Consider the following 26,022-nt stretch of genomic DNA (forward strand, 5'->3'; position numbering starts at 1 on the left):
TTCTTAGAACAATGTTCTTACTTTCTAAGTAAGAACATCTCAACTACCAGACCATTACGACCATGTCCCAATTAAATATCGTGGACCGCATAATAACATCAAGTTTAGTAAGTGCTCTCGCTACCGAAGTGAATATTGCTTATGGGATCATACAATGACAAACAACTGAAAAGCTCCAGTAGGAAGAAAATGCCGTGAAAGAAGGGGAAAAACATATGTTCGAACAAGAGGACATTAGCACGGGGAAGTGGGAAGCCTCCTATGTCCAGGGTAGCGCGACTTCGCGTAAATTTCAGGGGCCGTTGAACAAGGGCTTCTTGAAGCTGTGGTACCGAGCTGGTCTGCGCAGACCTCCATTGCTCGAGGATGGGTTCGTAATAGGGCTGAGCTTTTCCGGGCAGGAGAATGGAAAGTCATGCATCGTAAGGGGTGACTTGCCGTGTGGGCTTTCCGGTAATAGAGGGAGAGTAAGGTCCGGCAGAGAATTATATGATTGCAAAATGTTCTGGTTTTTAGTCCGTATCATTGAAAACATGAAAATACGCCATCTTACGGAAGATGAGCGCGAATTTATGCGCATGTTACCTTGTGATATGCCATAGTGGAATGGCATGGAAGATCAGTTTTTCATAACTTTAAAAATAAGAAGAGGCTTAAAAGAAACGATGGAAATTAAGAACCGGATAAATACGTCCAATGGTGTTTTTCATTGTATTAAAATCCCTTTTCAAACGCATATTTTTTTGGAAACATTTCATTATTCTTTGGAAGTGAAGTTGTCTTTCCCTGGGAAGACATATATCATGTAAAGTTTGCAGTTGGGTACTCTAAACTTTGGTTTTAAGGTCCATCATTGGTGCGAGCTTTTCTAACCTCAAATTTAGGATATCAGTAATGGGAATGGGACCTTGGAAGAGGTTTCCCGGACATGTCTGTTGACAATTCGCTATGTGTGTGGATGACTAACGCGTTTGCGAGTAGGTTTGTTCTACCGCAAACAAATTACACTAAAAAAATCTTTTCGAGCTCTCGCACCTTCGGTTGGTTGGTGATTGTTTCTATTTTTCAGGCAATAAATGCACGCTGTGAACAGGAGCGAACTTTTGACACGTTAAAATTTTAAGTTACAACTCTACTATCAGCAGTTATGATCGTACCAAGGAGAAAATTTAAGATATATGACCTCTATAGTTCCACCGAAGTGAATCAGGTGGAAAGGCACAACGAGACATTTTATTCTCTTTTCCAGAGCTAAGGTATGTCCTTTCAATGTCACCGAGAATCTGGTTTCGTCGACAGATTCGTGTTCAGCTCCTTAAATACAAAGCTTGTTTATCGCCATTTAGACAAAGCTGATTTTGGATAAACTATAAGAAATGTTTCACCAGCGAACCGTAGGCAGTCTTCCAAACTTAGGCAGTTGCAAAAATAGTTACTGCATTATGTATAGCCTAAAATGCCACTTGCACCAGTGAATTTGCCGTATGACTAGTGAGTATTTAAAGGGAAGCATTGTCTGATATTGAATATTCAGGTTCTGTGGTAGCAGCACCCCCTTTTGCAATGTGTAGCTGTTACTAGTAGTAAGATTGTAGTCCAGTGTCCCCTGAGTAGTTTTATGCAACGCGTATGATTCTACACAGCCCCACTCTCTAAGCATTACACTGTTTCTTTTAAGTCAAGAGGCTATCGAATGATAACTTTAGCACACTGTTGAGTGTATTTTCATAGTTCTATTGATTTTTTTGTTTAGTTAGTGAACCTTATTTTGTTGTTTTATATTTTATACGGAGTGTTTCCCTTGCAACGATGTAATTCCTGTAAAGCTACCTGTGGAGGGCTTTACGTGTCGTCTAGTTGTAGCAAAAAAAATCATCTTTGCACTTACGTCGCAGTACATGATTGCAAGGTGAAAGCAGTGTGCCTTCCCTTGGGGATATGTATCAGAATTGCCTTTTGCTACCTTGTGTGTGCGCTTCTTTGCTTTCCTTTCCATGTAGTTTCCATACTGCAGACCATTCGAAACTCCGCACTGAGAAACACAAATCTGTGTTTGGTTGCTTCGAAATACTATAATGTCACAAACACGATGTAAGAATAAAGTGCAGAGAGGAAGATGTATAACGTTTCGTCGCATTTAAAGCATGTGGGCATACCTACGTTTCCGAGGAGTTTTTTTCTCTTGAATATATAAAGAACCTAGAATGATGTGTTCCACGTGGCATCGGCGTGAAGTAGTGGCCAAGGCATTAGCCTCTTAATGCATGTCTCTGGCATCGATTCCCGTCAACGTCACAGTTTTTTTAGTTAGTTGCGGTGCGAGAATTTTTGAACCGTACTCGGCTCACAACGACTTTTTCCGCTGGTGGCACAGACAATTCTTTCGCCTTAACGCTGCAAGGAGTAAGGGTTCTAAAACTGTTATGCTTACTAACGTATAACCAGTTTAGTTAATGACTTTTCAGCGTGCTCTTATTTGTCGGTCCTTACAAAGTCTGTTACATATTTGGTAAATCTATTTCGCTGTCTTTTCACACTATCACAAAATAATATCGCGACTCAAGCTTACAATTCCTTGTTAATAAACTGCCATACCATCGAGCATGGAAATTTTGCATGGAATCATAACGGTCAGAAAATACGATACAAGACATTCCTGGAGCAAACTGATCTTTGAATATGATTTTGTAGGTAACCAAAAATGCAATATGTGAATAATGCTCCATTTTTATATTTTCTTGAAGTCGGAATTATTAGTTTTCGCAAATCATACATCTTAAGTACATTCACCAGGCGCTAAATGACCCAGACCAAAAGACGGGGTAAATACAAACACACGCATCGTTTGTGTTTACCTCCGTTTTTCGGACAGTGTATTTTTGGGCCTAGTAAACATGAACTTAAACCGACCAGCCCCGATACCTCCTTTGTCGTATGTACCATGGCCACTACAAAGAAACAATGGAAGTAGCCCTGCTTTTGTCCCCTACAAGATGATATAAAACTGTCAAAGCTTCTTTAGTAAATTTCAATGTAGTACATTTTGTACTATCGGTGTTTAAACTCTTTGGTCGCCTCCAAACTAGTTCAGACTAACGAAAAATGTTTCCTTATAAAATACTGTTCTCTAAAGACCATTCGAAAATAAGCAGGCATTGTTAGGTTTGCAACGGTCGTTTATGAATTCAAAATGTGCGGTTTTCATGTATTTTCAAACAATGAAAGAAAAACAACTTTATAGGTATCGGGAGATGCATTTCGGGAGACGTCGGAAGAATGACATGATCCTCTTGTTACAAACACAATTCTGCACTCAGTCTCTGACCACAATACTGACAAAGTATCTGCCTATTGTCGTCAACTCTATGGTGGTTAACGGATCGCTATTTGCATGAATTCGTTCCACAAGGAGTAAAACGATAATGAAGCTTAGAACGCGGTAGAAAAAGGGTGGGATCATGGCACCAGACACCATTTTTTTGTAAAATTTAGGCTAGGAATTACTGTTACAAGAGACTCCACTGTGAATACAAAATCATTACTGAAACATATGAAAAAGCAAATCTTTGCCGGCAGTTTTATTCCAAAACTGAGGTGTATTTGTTTCTATTTGAAAAGTTGCAGGTTCTATTTGAAAAGTTGCAGGCTATAAACTACAAAACCAAGTTTCTTGGAATAAATATACAAGCTTTAAGAAATGCCCACGTCTCCCTTCTGCTGTCCATAATGCCAAAAGTCCCCTACGCACACCGAATATATGCCTTCTTCCGTGATGCTGCTGAGGATGAGAGGGTCTGACTAGCTCGCTGCGGAATTCTTCGCGTGTAATGACATGTCCAAAGGAGAGAGAATTGCCCAGAAAGGGGTCGAAAGGACACGCTTTTACCGCGAAGATGAGGCAAGCGTAGCTGCCATTCGAGACATGCGACGCCGAAGTCCAGTCGAACCTGACTCTTGCGAACCATCAATCTACCCTGCGCACCTTTTTTGATCTTATGTTGTCGTGCCATGAGCAAACATGTTTTCTCTGACGCGGCGCACTATTCGCAAAACCTTTTACTTGAACGACAAACGGATCAATAAATTCAGCTCTGAAGGGTTTGCGGTTTCAAACGGTTGTCCTGTTTTCGCGGAACGCAACGCCATTGTTTACTCTGTTGGTAAGCTTCAAGGAGAAAAAACGGCTAGTGCGCGGCTTTTACTGCCCCTTTTACTGGGAGAGCACTACTACTCCACAAATCTGGGTTTCGCCATTGTGAGCCCTGATCCCAAATTCGTGTATTTTTTAGAAATATTCTTATCTTTTGCTTAAGCGAGTGGCAGTGCATGCAGTTAAATGTTTGACAACACGGTATTTCATTTAATAACTAGCTTGTAAAAAATTAGCACGAAGCCATGTGATATCGCCCGCACAAGAAACGCTTGATGTGTATAAAAAAAGCCCTTGAATTTTGCACATAAAGCGTGAGGTTGACATTGGGGACATTAACATATTCTTAATTGAAATTAGTGTTAATACCAGAAGGCGACTCAGTAAGAATGATTCAAGAACGGGTCGAAGGCGCGTGTTAAACTGAAGAGCGGCACTACAAATTTTTTTTTCATTCTTTTGTTCCTTTTCTTTACTTTCAGAAACCTCATTCAGTTTCTGCTTTAATAATTTTAAAGCTGTATTTCTCGTATCACTTTCACGGTCATCACTGTCGCCCAGCCTGCCGTCTACTGCCCTCGTGATTATGTATGACGCCTGTTAAGTGCCCTAAAATTTCTCTCTATTTAACGGAAGTATTCGGGTGCCATTTCGTGTGCTGTGCAATGTTCAGTCGAGATTTCGTTGAAGCAGTCCCAAGCCCACGGCACACCCGCAAGCGGATAAGTTGCTTAGTACGCACACTTTTTACCCACAAGGCTCAAGCGGCAGGGTCTGGTCGGCCCACTGTTCACGAGAATACATCAATGCCGGTGCGCTCGAACAGGAACACAGGAGAAAATATTTGTGGTGTGCAATCGACTAGGGCTGTTGCTGTGAAGAACAAATACCAAATCACCAGAGCGTTACAGATTCTTCATGTTGCTTGTATTCATAATCGGCACAGCTAATGGCAGCACTTCCATTATTTTTCCTCTTCTTCAACGGACGCATGGACCCTATACGTTGGAGGATTCAAATGCAGCCTCAAATAAGTGTTGGCCATTCCAGCCAATAACTAAATTAGGAATTATGTGGAACGCATTCGAAGTGGATTTTTTCTACTCTGCTTAACCGCCATCATTACTTCCTGTCACCACTACTCGAACTTGTAGCGACATGCTGGGCACCCTAATGTAATTCTTCGTCAGTCATGTGCTCAACGCGAGACAAACTTCCGCAATGTTAGCGCAAGCCCATTGGAATGGCTGGGAGGGAGCCATTAAAGAGGGTACTAGGGTAGACAAAGTCAGTGGAAGAAATTGCAAAAAAGTTAACTCTTTATGTAGAGAATTAGTTGTGCCCTATTAGATGCCGTGGCCTTGTGCTCGCGGTGTGTGTGATCGCCGTGCATTGTAAAATTCCTAGTGCCGTGCTTCTAGGTGAGCCAAGTTGTTCGACTATGACGGCTTAAATGTGTGTGCCCTAAGCTCACGTGCCAGACTAATTCAGCCATCTTCACTGAGACTCGCTGTCACAATACCCTTGTGCCTGCAGTCTCCGGTGTAGAGCTACATCTAATAAATAGATGCATCACCATTCTGCTGTGTGCACACCGTCAACTAAGACGTAACACTGGTAGAGGTACGTTGTATCGATCCTATCGTGGCCTGAAGCGAACGCATCAATCATGCACCAATCCCCTTTAACCACGTCGGCCCTCCCGAGCCCCGGAGATCCAGTGACGTAATTAACCCCAGCCCTGTTTCCCCCACCCAATAATCCGGCGATACCTGCCGACGTGACCAGGCGGGACCCAACAAGCCGTCACCCTATTTTGATGCTGCAAGAAGTAATCTTGGGCGTGGATTTTTTGCTTTAATACGACGCCGTTAGAGATACCGGAGAGGGCAGGGGGAGCAAATCGACGAACCTGCCTCCAGTGCAACCTGCCGACTAGCGACGTCTGCCGCTGCTTATCGCCGATGACGACGTAAGATTGCCGCCACGATCTTGCGCGTTTGTCGCAGTAGCGTGCGTTGCTCCTTGCACCGCCGACAGCGTTGTTGAGCTGCATACATCGCATGCAAACAGCCTTGTATTAAAAAGTGTCTTCGTTACAGCAAAATAACTTCTGAAAAACTGTGTGTAGTGATGCCACAAAAACGATTTTTACGGGAAAAAGGTACTTTGAGATGCCCGTAGCTGTCTGTAGCCGGGGCTCGGACTTTGTGAAGTGAAATAATTTCACTTTTTTTCGAGCCCCCCGCTTGCCGGAAATAAAGTTATATCTTATCTTCCTCGACCATGGCTTTGCAATCGCGAGAGGCCTGGCACAGCGTTCCGGCAGCCGCGGCAATCTCCTGGTCACCAATTTCGCCAATGAACGCCAGCACATACCGAGATGGGCTACCGTAGCCTTCTTCGAATGTATCGAAGACACAGAGGGCTGTTTTGTGCTCCTAACTGGCACCACCGCAACAGCGAGCGCTAAATTTTCAATACACGTCAGCTCCAATCTGTCATCGAAAAACGCCGAGCGCTTTTCGACCTACCGAAACAATGTGCGGACTGTTTTTCGTCCACGTCAGCTGTACATCATACGCGTCTGAAAAAACACCGAATAATTACGAGAGAAACGACGAGGCCCATCCGTCAGAACCTTTACCGCGTTTCCCCCAAGGAGCGCGATGCGATGCGGTGGCATATACAGCAAATGCTAGAAGACGACGTCATCCATCGCACCGTCGACTAGCCCCTGGGAGTCGCCCATCGTTTTAATAAAACAGAAAGATGGGACATTACGGTTCTGTGTGGATTACCGCAACCTCCACCAGGTTACTGAAAAAGGTGTTTACCCGTTGCGAGGCATTGACGACTCCCTCGACAAACTACGACCGGCCCGCTATTTTTCGTATATGGGCCTTAAACGCGGGTATTAGCAGATCAAGGTTGATGAACGTACCACGAGAAAACCGCTTTTGTGATGCATTATGGGCTCTACGAAATTAAAATGTAGCCGTTCGGCTTGTGTTCCGCTCCAGGCACTTTTCAGACTGATGGACACCGTGCTGCCGGGCATAAAGCGGCAAACTTTCTTGGTGTATTTAGAGGACGTGATTGTGTTTTCCACCACGTTTGAAGAATACCTTAAACGTCTCATGTCCGTCCTCGATGCAATACGATCCGCCGAACGTACACTAAAGCCTGAAAAGTGCCATTTTGGGTAAGATGAACTCCTGTTCCTCGGCTTCGTGGTTAGCAGTGCCGGTGTTTGGCCTGGTACTACTAAGACTGGAACCATCTCGAAGTTCCGCGTACCTACCAACAAGAAAGCCGTCAGGCGCTCTTTGGCGCAATGCTCGTATTATCGGCGATTTATAGAGACCTTCGCCCGCATTGCAGCTCCGCTGATCAACCTTACATGAGATGATGTCGCATTCCTTTGGAATGACGAACAACTGAGGGCATTCCACGAGCCACGCACCGGTTGCATACATTACCGGTCCTGGCCCATTTCGATGAGCATGCCACCGCCACTCTTCATACCAACGCCGGTAACGTTATACTCGGAGCAGTTCTTCTGCAATGTCAAGACGGCACCGAAAGCGTGATAGCGTACGCCAGCCGAACGTTGTTCTTTTGGAAGCCAACTACTCGCGACCGAAAAGGATTGTCTCGCCGTCGTTTAGGCAGTACTTATATTTCGACCATACCTGTATGCCTTTCAATTTACAGTGCTCAGTGACCATCACACACTCTCCTGATTGACTGGCCTAAAACAAACATCTGGATGATTAGAATGGTGGAGCCTTCTGCTTCAAGAATTAAACGTCAAAGTCGTTTACAAGTACGGCCAATAGCATGCTGATGCCGACTGTATCCCTCGAGCACTAGCAGTCGTTGCCTCGACGAATGAGTACAACGATGACGACGCTTTTCTTTGCGTGCTGGTCGCATTCCCCGTGTCAGAGCAGCAACCGGCAGACTCCGAGCTGCGGCCTCTGATTGATTTCTTGGAGGGACGTTCGCCCATTGTGCCACGCGCGTTTTTAAGAGCGCTGCGGTCTCCGCGGTGATGTCCTCTATACAGCGAACTTTTCCCTTCATGGCCGAGACTGCCTGCTTGTTGTTCCCGCAGTGCTTCGTAACCAGGTTCTGTTCTGCAGGCTTTCCACGATGAGCTGACGGCCGGCCATCTCGGCTTCACCCGTGCTCTGACTAGGATCCAGGAGTCGCCCTAGTGGCCCAAACGTTTTGCCGTGCGGCATTACATCCGCACGTGTCGGGAATTCTAACGGCTGAAAGCACCACCACTACGGCAATGGGGCCGCCTGCACCGTGGCCAAATCCCCTCGAAACCGTTTGAACTGGTCGGGATGGACCTCTTATGACCATTTCCGACGCTATCCGTGGGAAACAAATGGATTATAGCCTCCACCGACTACCTTACTCGGTAGGCGGAAACGAAAGCTATCCAACGAGGAACCGCATTCTAGGTTGCCGGGTTTTTCACATTGTTCACCACGGTGCGCCGGCCATCCTTATTACGGACAGAGGCTAAGCGCTTACTGCTGGGCTTGTCGACGCAGTGATGCAACTCAGCGGTACTTCACTTTGGACCTCAACAGTCTATCACCCGCAGACGAACGGGTTGACTGAACGTCAAAACAAGGTGATAGCAGATATGGTGAGCATGTAGGCCGACACCGAGCACAAGACGTGGGACGCCGTATTAGCATACGTCACATTCATTTACAATACGCTTCAACAAAACACGACACGGAGGACACCATTTTGTTCTTTTTGGCTGTCCCGTGACCTCTATGTTGGACGCAATGCTGACTCAAGACACCAGAAACGACAACATGCAACTAAATGAGTTTACGGAACCAGTGGAAGAAGTGCGCCAATTGGCACGATTACGAACAAGGCAGCAACGGAGCTATGAAACGCACTGTTACAACCTTCGTCACAGCCCTGCTGTTTTTAAACCTGACAAACGAGTATGGGTATGGGCTCCTGTCCTACGTCGAGGACTCTCTGATCAGCTTCTTCAATGTTACTTTAGTCCTTACAGAGTCGTAGGGTAGGTTAGCGACGTAACCTACGACGTGGTGGACGATGTAACCGTTTCTCAACGCTGTCGTAACCACCGCCCTTACGTCGTTTATGTAGCTCGTCTGAAGCCCTACCTCGCGCGTTGGCTGACAATGCCGCAAGCGCAATTATTTTTTCAAGAGCTTTGCACGCATCTGGGCGATGCTGTCTCAGAGGGGAGGGGGGCGGGCCGGAGGAAGAATGTCGCGTAGATATCGGTATCGGTCAAGCCGCCGTCTTCTGTTCGTGGTGTGCGTGTGATCACCGTGATGTGTACAATCCCCAGTGAAGGATATGTGCCGTGCTTCTTGGCCGGCCACGTTCTTCGCAGACGCCGCCATTAATGCGTATGCTCTTCGCTCGCGTGCCAAATTTATTCAGCGGTCTTCTTTGCCACTCGCCGTCCGAATACCCTTGCTGCCTGTACTATTCGGTGTATAGCTACACCTTATAAATGATATCATCGCCATCATCCTGTCTGCGTCTCCGTCTACTAAGACGCAAGAATATAATGGGTTCTCTAGAGATTTCGCACTGGTCTTTCTGTAATAATAGGATGTAAAAATGTCGATGGTGGGTTCTGGTAACCATTTCACGGGATGGTCAATTAAAATTACAGGTGCCATCTACCCGTTAGGTCTTATTTCCGTACCAAGCTACTCCTAATCTGCACTGTATTAGATTCACTATCTCATATCACAGAGATCTTCTTCCCTAGGGCTTCTCCATCAATAAATGGCATTCTGTCCAGATTGCCCATTGCCATGCACGCAACCGCTATTTCCACTCAATCTTTTTTTCTGCATCATTTCGGCGTTACGCGGACGTCCTTGCCCTCGGAGAAACCTACCTCCTAACTCTGTCTTGGAGCTTAAATCGACATGCCTTAGTCCTGTGCCCTCTCCTGTAGCCGACTTGTCAAATAAGGTCAGATTTGTTACCTCCATTATTAGTGCGACAACCCCTGCCTTGATAGCCGACGCCGTCACAGAGGAAACATCTTCTGGGACCCTGTTCGGTAATGTGGAGATTGTGCAATTGTGGCTGGTTTTCATTGCCGGCAGGCTATTCGCCAAGGTTCACCGAGGCCCTACCGAGGTTTTTATACCCTGCGGCTCGAGAAACCCGTCTGTTGAGCCATCCAAGTCGTAAATAGCCTGCAGTCTCTTTTTCTTTAAAAACACGACTAACTTGGGATTACAACAATTCAACAAATGCTCGGCGACAATTCCACTTCTCAGAAATTCATAGGTCCCATGAGCTCCATCCGCCGATCCAAGTAATTGTTGAGGCATGCTGCAAACTTACGACCGGTTTCTGCGTCTGCGGCTTAGCAACTGAGCTTTTCTCTGAAACCTTCAGCAGTTACGTGAAACCACTGGAGGAGCGCTATCCTTACATTTTCATAATCATTGGAGTCGGGCGCTGGCATTAAACCGAAGGCGCTTAATGTTTACCCTGCCAAGCTCAAGCTCAATGCTGTAGCGCTTTCGGACCTTTCCCAGCTCTGGCCGGCGGCTATTCTCTAAAAACGTTGTAAGTAAGCGTTTCAAGTGGTCGCGCTTCTCGTCGAATGGGGCCATCATTTTTTTAGATGTCTTGGGGGCTCGGGGTAACACGGAAGCTGATATCTTGCTTGTCTCTATTGTCGTCCCTTGCGAAGAGCGTTCCCCAAGCTGCACTTTAGTTCCAATATCTTTTGCTCGGTCCCAGCTTTTCCTGCTCTCGGTCGAATTTTTTCTATCCCTCCTAAGCTGACCTTTCGTAGAGAGCCAACGCCTCTTCCTTAGTCAATCCTAGCGCCTTAATAAGAACTAACAGTTTTTCTGAAACCATTGTCCACCTAGTTGAATTCACAGGGACAAGTTTGGCGATCCTGGCAGGTTCGCCAAAGCTCACCTGTACCCAGCGTGCAGGATCCACGTTCAACATTTTATTTATGCAAATGTTATATACATAACCAGACAAGACAAATAATAGTATGCTATGCTAACAAGTATTTACCGTTCCAGTTCACGGATAGAAGTATTAAAGATCGTTACCTCTCACGTTAGATGTCGTCACTGGATGAGTGGTGGTCTTAGTAGGAATGCAGAAAGGAATCAGGTCATGCAGATCTGCGCAGTAGCGGTTGCAACCGGGGTCGCCACAAGCCCAGGGTGCGTAGCCTTGTACATCAAGGAAGTGTTGCGGGTGCGAGGCTCTAGCGTTCCAGCCCGGCCGCCTAGTTGGATGACGTGTACAGAACCACCGGTGGTGCGTTGCTGCGGTTTATTGCCACGGATTGTTACCAAGGTGCGTTGCCTCCCTCCAGGATCGTCGCCAGGAAATCGTATCTGGAGGCTGGAGGCTTCTTCCGGCACCCCCTGGGTTTGATGAAGCTGGGGCCCGCTCGAGTGCCATATCCTAGAGCTCGTTCTCAGGCCTCGCCACGACTAGGCCAACTTCTCACAACGCGTGCCTCCTCCTTCCTCTTCTCCTCGTCTCCCGCTTAATCTAAATTTTGACACACTTTATGCCTTTTTGTATGGCACGTAACTTCTCTGAGGGTTGCTCATGACAACCTCGTCCTAATTCACTGCCTCATGGCATGCCCATTGTCCCACGCACTAGGCCCACCTTTACTCAATCAGAACCGCGCCTCGATTCGCATGTGGCCACTGTCTCTGTACCACCCCATTCTCTCATCTATAAAAACAAACTTATAAATTGCATACCTTTCTAACAAAAATATTGTACAGTAGCCGGAGCTTACAAACTGACCAAGACATGTCCGCTCATGTACCATGACATGTACCAAGACATGTCGCCGCGAACGCACGGAAACAGGGTCGTTCTCTTTTTGTGTGATCTGTCGGCGGGGTGGGGAACCGTGAAAGTCCCGCCCCAATCCTTCCATCAGCTTTTCCAGCCGTGAGCGGAGTGCAGGATTCATAGGCAAAATGATAAAAAAACGGCCCAAACTGAACGGAGAAAGCCAGATGGCCCCGTCCGTAAGCTACGTTGAGGGGCACAACATTGGAGCAGCAGACGGCGCGCGCCACCGGATGCTCTTGCAGACGTCACTGAGAAGCGAAGCATCATGGGCAGTCACGCTCGCGTGGTGGGAAGAGGTGGACAAAACGAGGGCAAATCGCGGCGCGGGCGAAAATGCGATTTTTTGATTTCCAATAACTCCACTAGTACTCGTCGCTTGAACAAAATTCACAAAGGAAGTGATTACTAGGACATCCCTTTCCCGAAAATGGGAACGCCCACGTATTGGAAAAACTTCCGTCAGGCACCTTGAAGCAATTCGTGGACACCTAAATAACTGTTATGTCCACGAAAGTTTTAAAGCTGTCGTTTCTTTCCTACCGCCACCTTACGGATTATGGTTATAATTCGATTATTTTCCCATATAATTGAGGTACTTAGGCAGTCATGGTCCTATACTATGTTTTTGAGGTATTTGAACAGGGCTTTTGCGGGGTGAAAAGTACGTTTGAAACATAGCGATCGAAATAAAACGTCCCTCAGTTGTAGCCATCTCGGAAAGCGGCAGCATAAAATTAGCTAGAGCATCAATCTGGCTGGTCAGAATCACGCGAATCCATATACCATAAATAAAGTTATTTATAAGCTCTGGCGGACATTATATAATAGGCACAATCAGTCCCTTCTCAATTTCGCGTTGCACGGTATCGATATTGCCCTTAGTTTACCTTTCTTGACAGACAGAAAAACTTCTTTGGCCACAGCCGGGGCGATCAGGCCGGCGACATTATCGCCTTCATACGTTGGGCAGCAGGGCCCCTTGTGGGCAGGAGTCCGGTGCCGTCGGCCGAGCGAGCAAGGTCTTCTTGGACTTCGGAGTTTCGATGATGCAGGTCGGCCTCCCAGCGCTACACGCTGGTGATGGTAAGAAAAATGGGGTAAGATCGGTGCCTAGATGGCGGAATGCTATCACAGGCCCATATGATGTGGGATAGCGATACCTGAGTGGCAGAACAATATGGGCTTGCGTCTGTGTAAATTTCAGTAATTATCGTAGACATGATGGCCTGGATGGGGGAGGAGCCACTCTGGAGCTTCCGATAGATGACGGGCGAGGATCGGAATAGATAGGGTTGGTGAGGGGGAAACATGTTACGCGCCAAACGGTAATTGGAGATGATGTCACGGTATGGGTGCAGCCTGTCCCATAGAGTGAATATCTTGCTATCATTGGCGGCACCTTCGAGTCATCGGAAGACCAAAGCTCGAGCTGCTTCGTCGGCCGCTGAGCTTCCAGGTAGCGCGGTATGGGCGGGAATAAAAGACGAGACGAGAATGACGAGAATGAAAGAGCTGGATCGGTTGTTCTGTGCCTTCAAAAGGAGAGATAAAGCTTCTTAGAAAACTCTTGCGCATAGAAAATTTAGAACGAAATAATTAAATTTACTGATAATAGTTGTTTTAAAGTAGAAACTGGGGTCATAGCTAACGCGATGGCGCTGTCTTCTCCCGCTGCGGGGGATGTCGTACGTAGGGAGTCGTAGGGAGGCGAAAGCAAGCAGGGCTTGTGTCGTGTCGACCACCATGGCTACAGCAGCCGCTCTCATAAGGTAGCTTGTTTAATCTGTGTACAGAGTGCCGGATCCTGGAGGGTAGGCCGTTTCAAGAGCCAATCTGCGATCCTCATTATGCACGGGAAGCGTGTGTCGAGAAAGAGGTTTGATTCGAAGCATCTGGTGAATGGAATGGGGTGTCTATCAATTGCCAGTAGTTGGAGGTGGGTGGTGAAATGCTTAACGAAGTAAGCAAGTGCAGACACTCGTGACTTTTAGTCAGTCTTTCTAACTGGGCGGTGTGTTGCGCCTCTACCATCTCGGGAGGCCGTCGTTGGACGTTTTTGGAGGGAGTCCGAAGGCTACCTTGAAACATTCACCTATCATGCCGTCAATTTCAATTCCTTCGCTGAGTTTTATGGTCAAAAAGCGGGCTGAGTATGCTATCCGGGACAGGGCAAAGGCTGGTATGAGTCGAATGTGGTTGCCCTGCTTCACACCCGTAAGCTTCGAGGCTATTCGTGATATTAGTTTGAAATTTCGGTATACGCTACGTTAGAGGTCTCGGACATTGCACAGGTTGTCTGCCGGGCTTTGAAGCAGCAGGCCAAGGACGCTGATGGTGTCGGCGGTAGGTATGATGTTGCTTGATTGGGTGGTAATTGAGACTTTGGGGGGGGGGGGTGATGTATCGGGTCAAAAGAGGAAAAGCTCGGACTTTTGTGGGGAGCAGGAGAGCCAGCGGCTAGATATGTATGTTTCAAGCATTTGGTGAACCATTTGAAGGGTGTCCATAATTTTGCCCTCCGCTCCCTTGATAACTCAAAGAGTGAAGCCATGTGCGTAATAGGAGCGTTGGAGGTCCGGCAGCGTCCATAGTAAAGATGGAAGGTCCTTCATCGCGACATTGAAATAAAGGGTGATATCACCAAGCCCTCTCGAGTACCGATGCTTCCCAATCTGATCGGAGGCGTTTTAAAGGGACCCAGGTGCAAAATAAGCGTTCTGTCGTATAGAAAAGCACTAATATAGTTGTAAGTCCGCTCTCCCAATTATGAGCTAGTTATACCTGTGAGAATGGCCGAATGCAAGATGAGAAACTCTTAAAGGGATTTGTGCAGTTTAGTTTATATCTGCTTTTACAGTTAAACCTGAATGTAACGAACCTCCATGTAACGAATTCCTGAATTTAACAAAGTTTTTCAATTCCCCACTGCCAAACCCCCTTGAAGCCCAAGTGTTTGCGACGTCTATGTAACGAAACGTCGCGGTAGTGAACCTTGAAGTAACGAAGTCTTCAGGCTCATTGGTCATTTTTTTTTTTGCCACTTTTACTCAAACATCGGCCGTAGAAATGGAGTAGTCGCGCGCCTTCACTCGTATCTGTCGCATAGGTTCGTCGATGATCAGTTCTACGGCCAGAAAACGAAGTGCTGTGTCTTTTCAAGACAAGTGAACAAGTTCAAATGCCGTCTCCGACGGCGAGAAAGAAGAATGTCGCCGCCTCCTACAGCATCGCAGCTAGCACCCTCTCAATAATGTTGAGTGCGGTAAAGAGTATCAAGTTTGCAAAAAGGCACTATTTCAGCATAAGTGTAGTTGTTTAAAGGCGGCAAGGTGCGAAAAAGTGTGAAAAGGCTTAAGTGATACTGAAGTTTGTTACTGCGGGGGTAAGTTACCATGCTTCTTTCGAGTCCTGCGCAGCGCCTATGCAAACGCGGCAAAAACAGAAGGCGAAACTAACGCAGTTTTTAGGTGTGAAATAGGTTCATAAAGGGTACGTTTACCTTCACTGATGTCTGGCATTTTGGCTTCCTTCTGCTTCATTCCTGCGAACCTTTACTCGAAACCTCCATGTAACAAAACATTGCGAACTTTTGTCAACTTCGTCACATTCAGGGTTAACTGTTGTAGTTAAAAATGTTATTCGTGAGTTTCATATGAGAAAACTGATCTGTTTTTAGAAAGTTAATAATATTTTGAATTGTAGTTCTAAAACCAGAAGACGAACCTTTCTTACTTATATCGAGTTCAGCAATGCGGGAACTTGGAGGTCCGTTCGAAAATTTTAAATGCAGAGCATTTCAGTAACTCACGATGTCACCCGCGTTGACGTCCGTAGTCGTTGTCCGCACCCCTCCCCCTACACTATATAAAAAAAATACTATCCGGCACCTGGTTTTGATCCCTCGACCCTGCGGGCGGAACGCAATGTACATGGTTCTCTACCCACTGCGCCACAAAGCCGACACAGAATGGCAGGCTACGAACGCGCCTTATATCCTTGACTCATTCAAGCTACGTCAAGAAGCTGCTGATACAACGCATTCACTACCACCAACTACCCAAACACTAAACGTTAACGCAATACACCCACCCCCTATGCGACGCATTTACTCGCGTCCCCCTCGCGGGGAGACGGGCCCAATTTTTTATTACTGCACTAAGGCCCATGTTACGTAATCATGTTTTATCGGTTTTATTTTCATAAGTTTTATATTCATCGGTTTTATTTTGCTGCTATTCTCTGGAATGAGCGAGGCAGTATTGTAAATAAATAGACAAAGGAATAAATAAGGTTTTCGAGTAATGTACACTATATGTGTGCAGACAACTTATACTTATTACTCAATAAATTTACCTGTTTACAAACGGGGCTCAGGTAAGCAATACTGAACTTGCTGTTTTGGTAATATTGAACAAAACTCAAGAGCATCTCGTAGATTCAGGTTGAAATACTGTGGCTAAATCCAGAGGATAAATCTTTTTATTAGACTGTAATATTGTATTTACCTTAAAAAGAAACCTTGTACGTGGGATTCCGTATATTTAGCCAAGAGGCTCAAATTATTTATGTCATTTATCAAAACATTCGGCCACCTCCCCATTTGAGATACCGAGACTGAGGACACAGCGCTGCTCGTGTTGTTCACCAGCTTTAACTACCCATTTCTTAAAAGATGGTTAGTAGCGAAGCTTTCTCCATGCAAACTGAGTCAATTCAAAGTCCACAATTTACCACCGTCTAAAATTCCAACTGCCACAGTCCACAACCAGAGTCCACTAAAAGCCAGTCAATGTCTAAAGCCAACGCCCGCACTACGAATCCAAAGTAAATGCTTAGCGCCCCGAATGCAGCCATAGCGCAGTTTTGCGGACGCTGGTTTCGATTCCCACCGCGAGAAGCGCTTTTTTATTGAAGTGCCCACTCCCCACACGCGCTCATCGACTCCTTGCATCATCACCACTTTTCCCCTCTCACTTCCTGGCCTAACATTTACATCCTCTACGCTTTTCTGCACCACGTTTTCGGCGACGTTAGGCAGGGATAGAACTCAAGCTTCAACAGCTTCGCTGCAAATATTTCTAAACAAAATTGCATATCCTACCGGATAACCAATTGCGTAGCAGGGGTACTATACACTAGAAACGCCTTATAATAACGCAAATATATAAGCGATGGCGTATATGACTAACGTAATATTCTCAATTTCTTCGGATGCCGCTGCTTTAAACACATTAAGTGAAAACTTGTGAGCAAAACTATTACTTAATACGGGCGTGTGGGTTTGTTGGCCATTCAAAAAGAACACTGACCTCCCAGTTTGACGTGGGCTCTATGTCAACTATCTTGCATGAAACAGCAGAGCAGATGCTCATCCAGAAAATAACGACCGCTAACACCTAATAACTGAAGATGCGAAGCTGTTGGAGTCAATAACTTTGAGAGAATTCTGTTTAGTTTTTGGCTAATATACGAATACACTATAATATCATCACGAAAATATTTCTACATCCTTTTTTGACGTGCGTAGAGGGTTGTTTATGCTTTTCCTGTCCGACAGCAGTCTACGTCAAAATAGGGGTCGTTTCACTTATTTTTTCATAAAATAATATCGAAATTTTGCTTGACGTCCGAATCCTTCACGACGAACTTTCAAAAGTAATGCAGAGGCTATTTTCAAACTCATATAAACACGCAGTCGCCCTTCTTCTAGAACGTTGGAAATATAACTCAAGTCAGCAGCTTCTTGTGTACTTTTAAGGAAACTCTTCGTCCTGAAATTAATATTTATCCAAAGCTCTCATTTAAGAAAATGATTTCTTTTTGCTTCATTGTGCTAGGTAAGTTGTATTCCCGTGCTTTAAGTGTTCATTTCGTCGATAGGTTCCACTTAAGGCAAATATGATGGCATTGTTGCTATTCTAAATTATTGATACTTTCAATAAATCCATAATCATAAAATATTTTAACAAACGCTACGCTCAATCATGACAGCAGATATATTGCATATTGTTATCTATTAATGAAACAATGCAGTTTGAGTGCAAATTACCAATACATTGGGTTCTAAGTAGGTGAGGGGTTCGCATCTGAATTATAAACGACAATCATTCGTCTCAATCTCGTTTTGGCTTCTTCTCTGTACAATTGGTGACTTGTTACAGCCTGCCTGGCTACTAATCAACGCATATACAAACCTGTCCCTATACTATCTTGTGAGGCATGATCGATGATATTGCGTTGAGTTCATCGATAATTCGCTTTGCACTGGAATTTGTGTTTTACTTCCGAAGTTCTACTTTACGACCAAGTTTTTCGCGGTTTTTCAAGTATAATATTCACGCAATGTTTCCGTAATGATTGTGTCCAAAATGACTTTATTGTAACCAAAACCTATATAATCCCCGCATTTTCTTCGGTGAATGTATTTGGATTCTAAATAATACTAAATTTCAAGTCTGAAGGATGTTCAGGCCTTTCGCCCATGCCTCTGGCTTCGTTCTGCAGCGTATGCACAGATTGTTTCAATAATTTCGCGTGTACTTTGAAAGAGGGACAGCTCATTTATAAATACGCTGTGACATGCACACAATTGTTAGCTGCACACAATAACTTTCGTCAAATGTAATGACTGGATAATATAACAATTAGTCTCCGTAGTTACTCTAACCTGATGACGATCATAACCTGGCTTTTTATACCAGCCATCTCCACTGTAATCGATTGATTTCACTTGTTTTTGTTATCCGGTTGAAGTATTCACCTTTCTATCTCTTGGGCTGACCACTCTTTTTGGCGCTCTTTACGCCGGTTGGCCTCACGCCATTAAAATCCAAACATCTTCATAATGTTGCAAAATGAGCTTAACGTGGCAATTGTTAGTGCTTGGTGCTTCATTTTGTAGATCCAATTATGGCGAGTTGTGCAAGTCTTACACCATAACATTATGCAGTTATAAATGTGCAGATGAATAAAAGACAAATTCGATGATCTTACGGTTCCAGGACTGAAATGAAAGCGTTATTTTTTCGTATTTCGTTTTATACACCATTTTTTTCCTAACACAGTAATCCTTCGTTATAATAAAGTCAGCGAGACGGAGAAAATTTTCGTTGTAAGCGGAATTACTTAATAAGCGACCCCCCTAAAAAGCTCAAGCAATTTATCTTTAATTGCGCCACAACTTCGAGGAATCAAAATACAATCTGTTGAGTGAAGCAAAATTTTTATTCAGGTAAAAATGGCGCGGGGATTTAGCTGTTTCAGGTCCTTGCCGGGCGCGAGCAGCCCCTGCTCCATTTGACCAAGCATTGCACAAGGCTGTGGTCACCACCCCCCTGCATTCAAATGTTATTTCGCAGCAGGCGACGGCACTCCCGCATCTGTACCATAGGTGCAACTTTACGTGGTTCTTCGTCCGCTGGCTTTTCCTCTTCATTGGGGCACCGACAACAGTGTCGTTTATCCCCACTTCCGTCGCTAGTGCGACCATGGGAGCCGCAGCGTCCGCCAACGCAAACCTCTCGAATTCACCTTCTACCTCTTGGCCAGCAATTTCATGAACAGCCTCGTATAGATCGCTGCAAGTACGGTCATCGCCAGGGTCACTGAGAACAGTGCAGAAGAAGCCGGCGTGCGCAAAGCAGTTGGCGACCTTTAAAGGTGCGAGTTCCTTCCATGAAAAGTTGATAAAAATGGATCGCACCGAGCAAATCAATATTGTACCTCTTGCTGGCGTCATACGCTGTGAGCATGCGCTGCAAAAGAACTTTGCGCTACAGCTTCCGGGTGGTTTCAATGATTCCCTAATCTGTGGGTTGCAGTAAAGCGACTTGCTTGGGGTTGTCGATCTTTCCGTAGCTGTGACAAATGTTAATTAGGTAAAGCGCTTCCCAATACTTGGCGTCACTGGGCAATTTTTTTGCGATGTGTGCCGCCTTGAAGCTCGCAAAACAAGAGTTTTTCGGCTCCACGTTGTCGATGGCACTGTTACTTCTATGGTTCGAGTGTCGGTGTTCGCACAACGTCGCGTCCACGCCATTGACCAATGTTTAGGAACAAATTCAATGACCAGAACCACGGATTTGGGTCGTTTGTTTAGAGTCGGATAGCGCGAATCAAGCATGAGGGCCTAGGGAATATCGCCGGGGAAACACCAGCTTGCGTTGACCCGCTATGATGACAGCCCGACTCGCCGCTGAGTCGCCGCCGCTCGGCGACGCCTCCGGTCACCACTTCGCTCTAAGTGGGTCAGTCTGTTCACGCAATTCGAGTAATGCGGCCTCAAATTCATGCGTTTGGGTTGGGAACAGAACAAATTTCGAATAAAGCAATAACGAGGGCTTAGGGTATATACAACGTGTCCATGACTTTTCATGGTACCATCAAGTTAAGCGTTTAGGAATTTTGAGCAGTCGCGTTAAGGGATGTTACAACCAATTTCAACCGGAGAAATTGATGGTAAGGAATTTAGGTGCGAGCAGAAGACGACGAATGTCGCCTTAGACGTGTTAATTTGTAAGATATAATTAATGCACTCACAAGCAAGTTTGACGGGTCACAATTAAATTTTAGAGTTAAAAGACGTAATACTGCGATCAGAATTTACAATTGTGGAGTCATATTTGTAAAATACGCAACTAAATGAAGAGATGCATTTTGGCATATCAACACTACCGAGTAACAACAAAAGGGGCCCCAAAATAGAGCCTTGAGGTACGCCAGTGTTGTTTCGGATCTGGAGTATACATTAAAATTACTACCCTCTGATTAGTGTTACGGTTTTAGCTTCGCAATAATAATAATGATCGTTCAGTTATGCCAAGCGCTACAAGATTATAAAGGGAATATCATATTTTTAGCGTGTCGGAAGCTTTTGTTAGGTCAGTAAAAACGCTCCCCCGCGAACAACACCTGTTTAGAATGTTTTCGCGTTAGTGGTGAAGTGAAATAAGTTCAAGGTCACTAAAGTAAATCGAACTCAGGCCAAATTGACAAAGAGCTAGTATATTAAATGGGTTAAGATAGTTTTTCAGTCACATTCATACCACGTTTTTAGTTAATTTGCTGAAAAAAGTACAATGTAAATTAGGTGGTAGTTAATCCGTAATTATCTCCGAATTTATGTACGAGAAATGTTTTAGCCTGCGTTAGTTCATGCGAAAAAAACATCTATTCTGAACAATATACTTATATTTAAAAAAAATGTATTTTTTATGTATGGTGAGTTTTTATATGTCGGGAATGAATATCATCAATGCCAGCACATGTCACTTTTTGGCGGCCTATTACTCTCAGTATTTCCTTTCGAGTCCTAGGAAACAGAATGAATGAGGTGGGCGATCTCAGACCACCTCATTCATTGGTGGCAAAACGGACTGAAAAATAAAAAACAAGTTCGCAACTAATTACCAATTTTTAACATTCTGCTATTGCGCCAAAGATGAACATGGTATCTACTTTCTGGTCATTTTCTCAAATTCAAACCAAGCGGTAACGTCTGTCTACAGTTATCATTTTATCGTTGATAAAGCCACAACACATGTAATTCGTTTTCATTATTTTGAAGTGAGCTGAAGTCTAAAAGTGTTTCAAAAAAACATCTTAACGGAATCCTGAACTCATCTTAACTCGTTGGAACATTGCAACTTGGGATATTTTACAAGCATGAGCCTGTTCTCTTCCTCTGCTATTCAGAAGAAATGAGATATCGGGAAAAAATATCACAATTGTTAAAAAAAGAACGCAAGTTTAACATCGCCCTAACATGTTATTGTTTCGGAATATACGGGGTTAACGCACTTTCACTTCATCGTCGTATTTCATTTACGGGCGCAGTATTTATTGTTGCAATACACTTCACATCTTAGAAATAAAAAAATACGCCATGTTTGTAATTCTGGAAAGTATCAGAAAAATAATATCTATTGTGCAATGTAATTCACTGCGCAAACTATTCATAGGCGTCACGCAGTTCGTCGCTCGTAGTGCAGAGAAGATTTTCACAAGGACCTGCAGCTACACATCTGCCTGGTTGTGATTGAGAGCAATATTTCTTCATTTTAAGCACATATGCTTTCGCATCCTGTCCCAATTTCCCGGGGATGCTGTTGATGCTGGGGTATTTCTCCCACGTGGGTGCCCTATAACACCACTAGGTGGCCCTCGGCGACGTGGCTCGCTGCCCTTCGCTACCACGGCTTCCACGCAACCACGGCTTCGCTACCAAGAAAGCTTCCACGCAACCCGCAGTGATCCCGGTTATGTTCCCGCAGGCAACCAAAAAAAAAACGGGGCAAACACATTCTGCGTGCGTTACGCAAGTCTGATGTGTGGAAGTGGCACTAGATCGCCACCCTGTACAACAGTCTGCCAACAGCGCAAACGGAAAAAAAGATTTTTCGCCCTCTGCTTTGTTCAGAACACACAAGAAATGTGATTCATGGTTGCGACAAAAGCCTCGACAACTGAATTTCGGTTTCTAACATTCACTTTTACGAAGACCTCAGCAAATCTGCAAACTGGTGGCTACCAGTCCTCAGGAAACACGTTGAACAAGTGCGTCTTAGTTGACACCGTTCAACCGCATCTATGCGCACGTGAAATACTGGTGGCGCGATTGATCATGGGTTTTTCTTTGGTCACATGGGCAATACCAGCAGTGCTTCTGCAACCTGCGGCACGGGTGAAGCGTTGTTTCTTCTTGTTTTGTGGAGCTGAATTTGTTCGTTTTAAAAACACCTTTCCAATTTCTGTTCATAACTAGTAAGACCAATGGTTCGGTATTTTACAGACATAAATAGAGAACCAAACTTTGGACAAAATGCCTGATTTTTCCGAGACCCCTACCAGGCCCATCTATATTAAAATCATGAACTAAGGTAATTGGTACGTTTTAATGAATCCTTATGTGCCTATAAATGTATATTTTGAGGTTTTCCGCAACGACGATTTACAAGTCCCAAAAATGCCTTATCCATGTTATATAAGCCTTTTGAGCTATTCGAGTTTCTGTTTGCGTTCGAGTTTCGGCTTTTTGTGTTCAGCTAGGGCTGTTCTCATTCCAAGAGCCCGCAACTCGGCGTTTGCCGCAATCCGACTGCGAGCGGAGCCCACGCGCCGTGCCAACTAAGCCGAGACGCGAAAACCGTGCTCGAGCCACCACCACATCATCCTGACGTTAGTCGAGTAACTATTAGAGCAATTTCAAGCGCAAAAATTCACACAGGGGACGAACAGGACAGATTGCTTTGCTCTGTACGGTTGATCTCTTGTCTCAATTTGTGCGGGTGAAATTGCTATAATGAATTACCAACTAGCTCGAACCCACACGTTGCTGAGTAACTAGGCCGGCAAGGCTAGTAATCAACGACACCGCAGCTAGTTTTTCCGCCGGATGGGCTTGTCGTCACTCCTGTCCGCCCGATCTCTTCGGTTGTCTGTTCTGCTATCACGCCAAAACATTGCCTATTGACTGCTAACGCAATAGAAACAACCAAAGCGGAAAATGAACGGAATACGCTCATGTACGTGCCGCCACTGAACAAGGACGCCTTGTGAGAGGAAACCCCGGCAATATCTCACGCTAGAAAGAATAGTAATCCTTTTCTAGTTCTCTATAAGCAAACGTTCCGAACCGACGCCATGAACCCGTGTTCACTAGAGAGCTGGATGGTCCTGATCAGCCGGTGGGGAAACATCCATCCAATTTTGCGTACAGTCAGCCGCTGATCACGGGAACACCGCCTACCAGGGAAGATCCAGCTTGCGCTACAAGAAAAGGGAATAAGAGACACAAGATGTAGAACAAATATCTCGTCAATTTTAGAGTAGTTTGGTCGCGACAGCCTCGGTCTACCAGTCTGGGTAAGCTTCAAGGCCGTGGGCAACCTAGCTTTATGTCATTTGTAGGGAATCTTACGTGCTGACTAATGTTTTAATTGGTATACAGTCGAGTCCACTTATAACGGTACCGTTTATAACAATATATCGGATATAACGATGAACAGCTACGGCATCGTCCGCTTTTGTATGCTTTCCAATGGAAAATAAACCGCTTATTACAATTCTCTAGTGCCGTGATATCGGATATAACGATTGAATCGGGTTACAGCAAGCACCGAAAATACGAGCTGCCGCCGTCTCTCCACGCCAGCCAGGCCGACGCCATGCGCCGCGATGCGCCTCCAACCCGTCCACTCCTCAGAAAACAAGTCAACTGCTCAACTTACGAGGAAACGAGAGGTGGAGGGGAACAGTTCTTCTTCTAAACACCCCTCCCGCTGCCACCGCTTTGGCCCCGTCCCCGTGCCTGCTGCTCTGAATTTAACTTGGTGCCTCTTCAACTACGTACGTTTTTCCGCGGATCAGACGTCAGGGCCGATGTTTTCGAAACATCTGAGAGTCTCACTGAAGAGGCGATCGTTACGCGGATATGCGCTGCGAACAGCGGTGGCGGTGACAACTCTGAGGACGCGGTTGCACAGCCTACTCGGGTACCACAATCGCACGAAGCCTAACGCATGATAGTCTCTCAGGGACTTCGTTTCCACCAAGCACCCTTCGCTCAGCTGGGGGAAGCACCTATAGATGCTCTTGAAAAAGATGTGCGCCAGCTTCATGTGCAGCAAACAAAGCTGACCGAGTATGGCTTCTTTTCCACAAATATGTTGCAGTACAAACTTGCTTCCCTGCAAATAAAAGGTATAGAGCTCTGCTCCATCTTTTTATTTAGCAACCAGCATATAAAAAACATCGGTTACAATGATGAGATTTCCTTGGCACTTGGATATTGTTATAAGTGGTTTAGACTGTATGGTACATTGTTCCTGAATGATGTTAATCCCAGCAGCTTCTCTGGTCATCCACTTCTCCAGGACATGATTACTCACTTTTTTATTCTGAATTATTGCACTTCACTGTACAATCCACGGAATTCCTTTGTGTTGTGAAGAGTTGAGAAGGTCGTTATATTCTATCAACGAACAAATGGCTGCAGTCCAGGAAATGCTCTGTGAGGCGCTTTTGAGCCTCCAAGGTACAGTTACCGATTGTGCTTCTTCAACCTGACCCCATTGTTACCCTTCAGAAACCCGGCTAAGGGTGGAAAAGTGCTACTACACTTAAGTGGTGCTACCAGGTTTTCAGTCGACAGAAGCGTACAACCCGAAACTATAGTACGTAACGCTACGCCTAAACGTGACTTGACACACCAGTGTGCCTATTTCACATTCTTAGGAGACAACATTCAGCAGCTCAGAGCTCGGGCGCCACTCGACTGTGAATGCTGAACTGCTTTCGAAGCGCTAGAGCCGCTAGCTGTCATACCACAATTCGAGTTGCTGGTAGAGCAATGGTGTAGCTTAAATTCGCCTCGAAATTTTATTCCTGGATTTGCAGCACTAAAACAACTGTCAAAGGATTTGAGCGGCAAGATTTCTGACGTTCCTCATGGAAAAAGATTATTAAGCGTTCCTAGGTATACGCGCGTTGTACCAACTTCAATAGACGCTTAGCGTTCTTTTTTTTTTGTACGCAAATACTAAATAAAAGGCGGTACTACTTTAAGCCATTCATCATTGAGGTGAAGTCTTTCTGTCATTTTCGACCAACCTTAATTTCCAGAAAATTTGTTTACTGGCGACACATTTGTGGGTACTTTCTCCGAAGAAAAGAAATTTACTTGCCCACAGCCCATTTGTGCCCTTTTTATTGCAATTCAAAATTTGTCCGAAACGCGCTTTTGAAGTAAATACAAAGGGGTGTTTATGTATACACAAACGAGAGTACTTAAGGTCTACATATGCTTACGTCACACTTTTAGGACTTATAATATGCGTCTAAAGCCTTGATATTTTGTTCGTAAATTTTGGTCTCAAGATATTAACATGACTAAGGCTCCCTTGACACTAAGTTATGCTTTGCGTAGAAACACCATCACAAAAGCTTCAAGCAGGAAAACTTATTTACATGTATGTACT

The 26,022-nt window shown here is 45.1% G+C and overlaps 1 long non-coding RNA gene across 1 annotated transcript in view; it reads left to right on the forward strand.

The window, feature by feature from the left end:
• The first annotated feature begins 17,748 nt into the window (after window positions 1-17,748).
• LOC144166750 (uncharacterized) overlaps window positions 17,749-26,022 on the forward strand; it is a 74,341-nt gene continuing 66,067 nt past the window's right edge. The window contains exon 1 of the long non-coding RNA XR_013321756.1: window positions 17,749-17,883. This is a non-coding gene — a long non-coding RNA (uncharacterized LOC144166750). The remainder of the gene's footprint in view (window positions 17,884-26,022) is intronic.

This window comes from Haemaphysalis longicornis, unplaced genomic scaffold, assembly GCF_048455015.1.
Source record: "Haemaphysalis longicornis isolate Haplotype H1 unplaced genomic scaffold, Haemaphysalis longicornis Haplotype H1 scaffold_19, whole genome shotgun sequence".
Lineage (NCBI taxonomy): Eukaryota > Metazoa > Arthropoda > Arachnida > Ixodida > Ixodidae > Haemaphysalis > Haemaphysalis longicornis.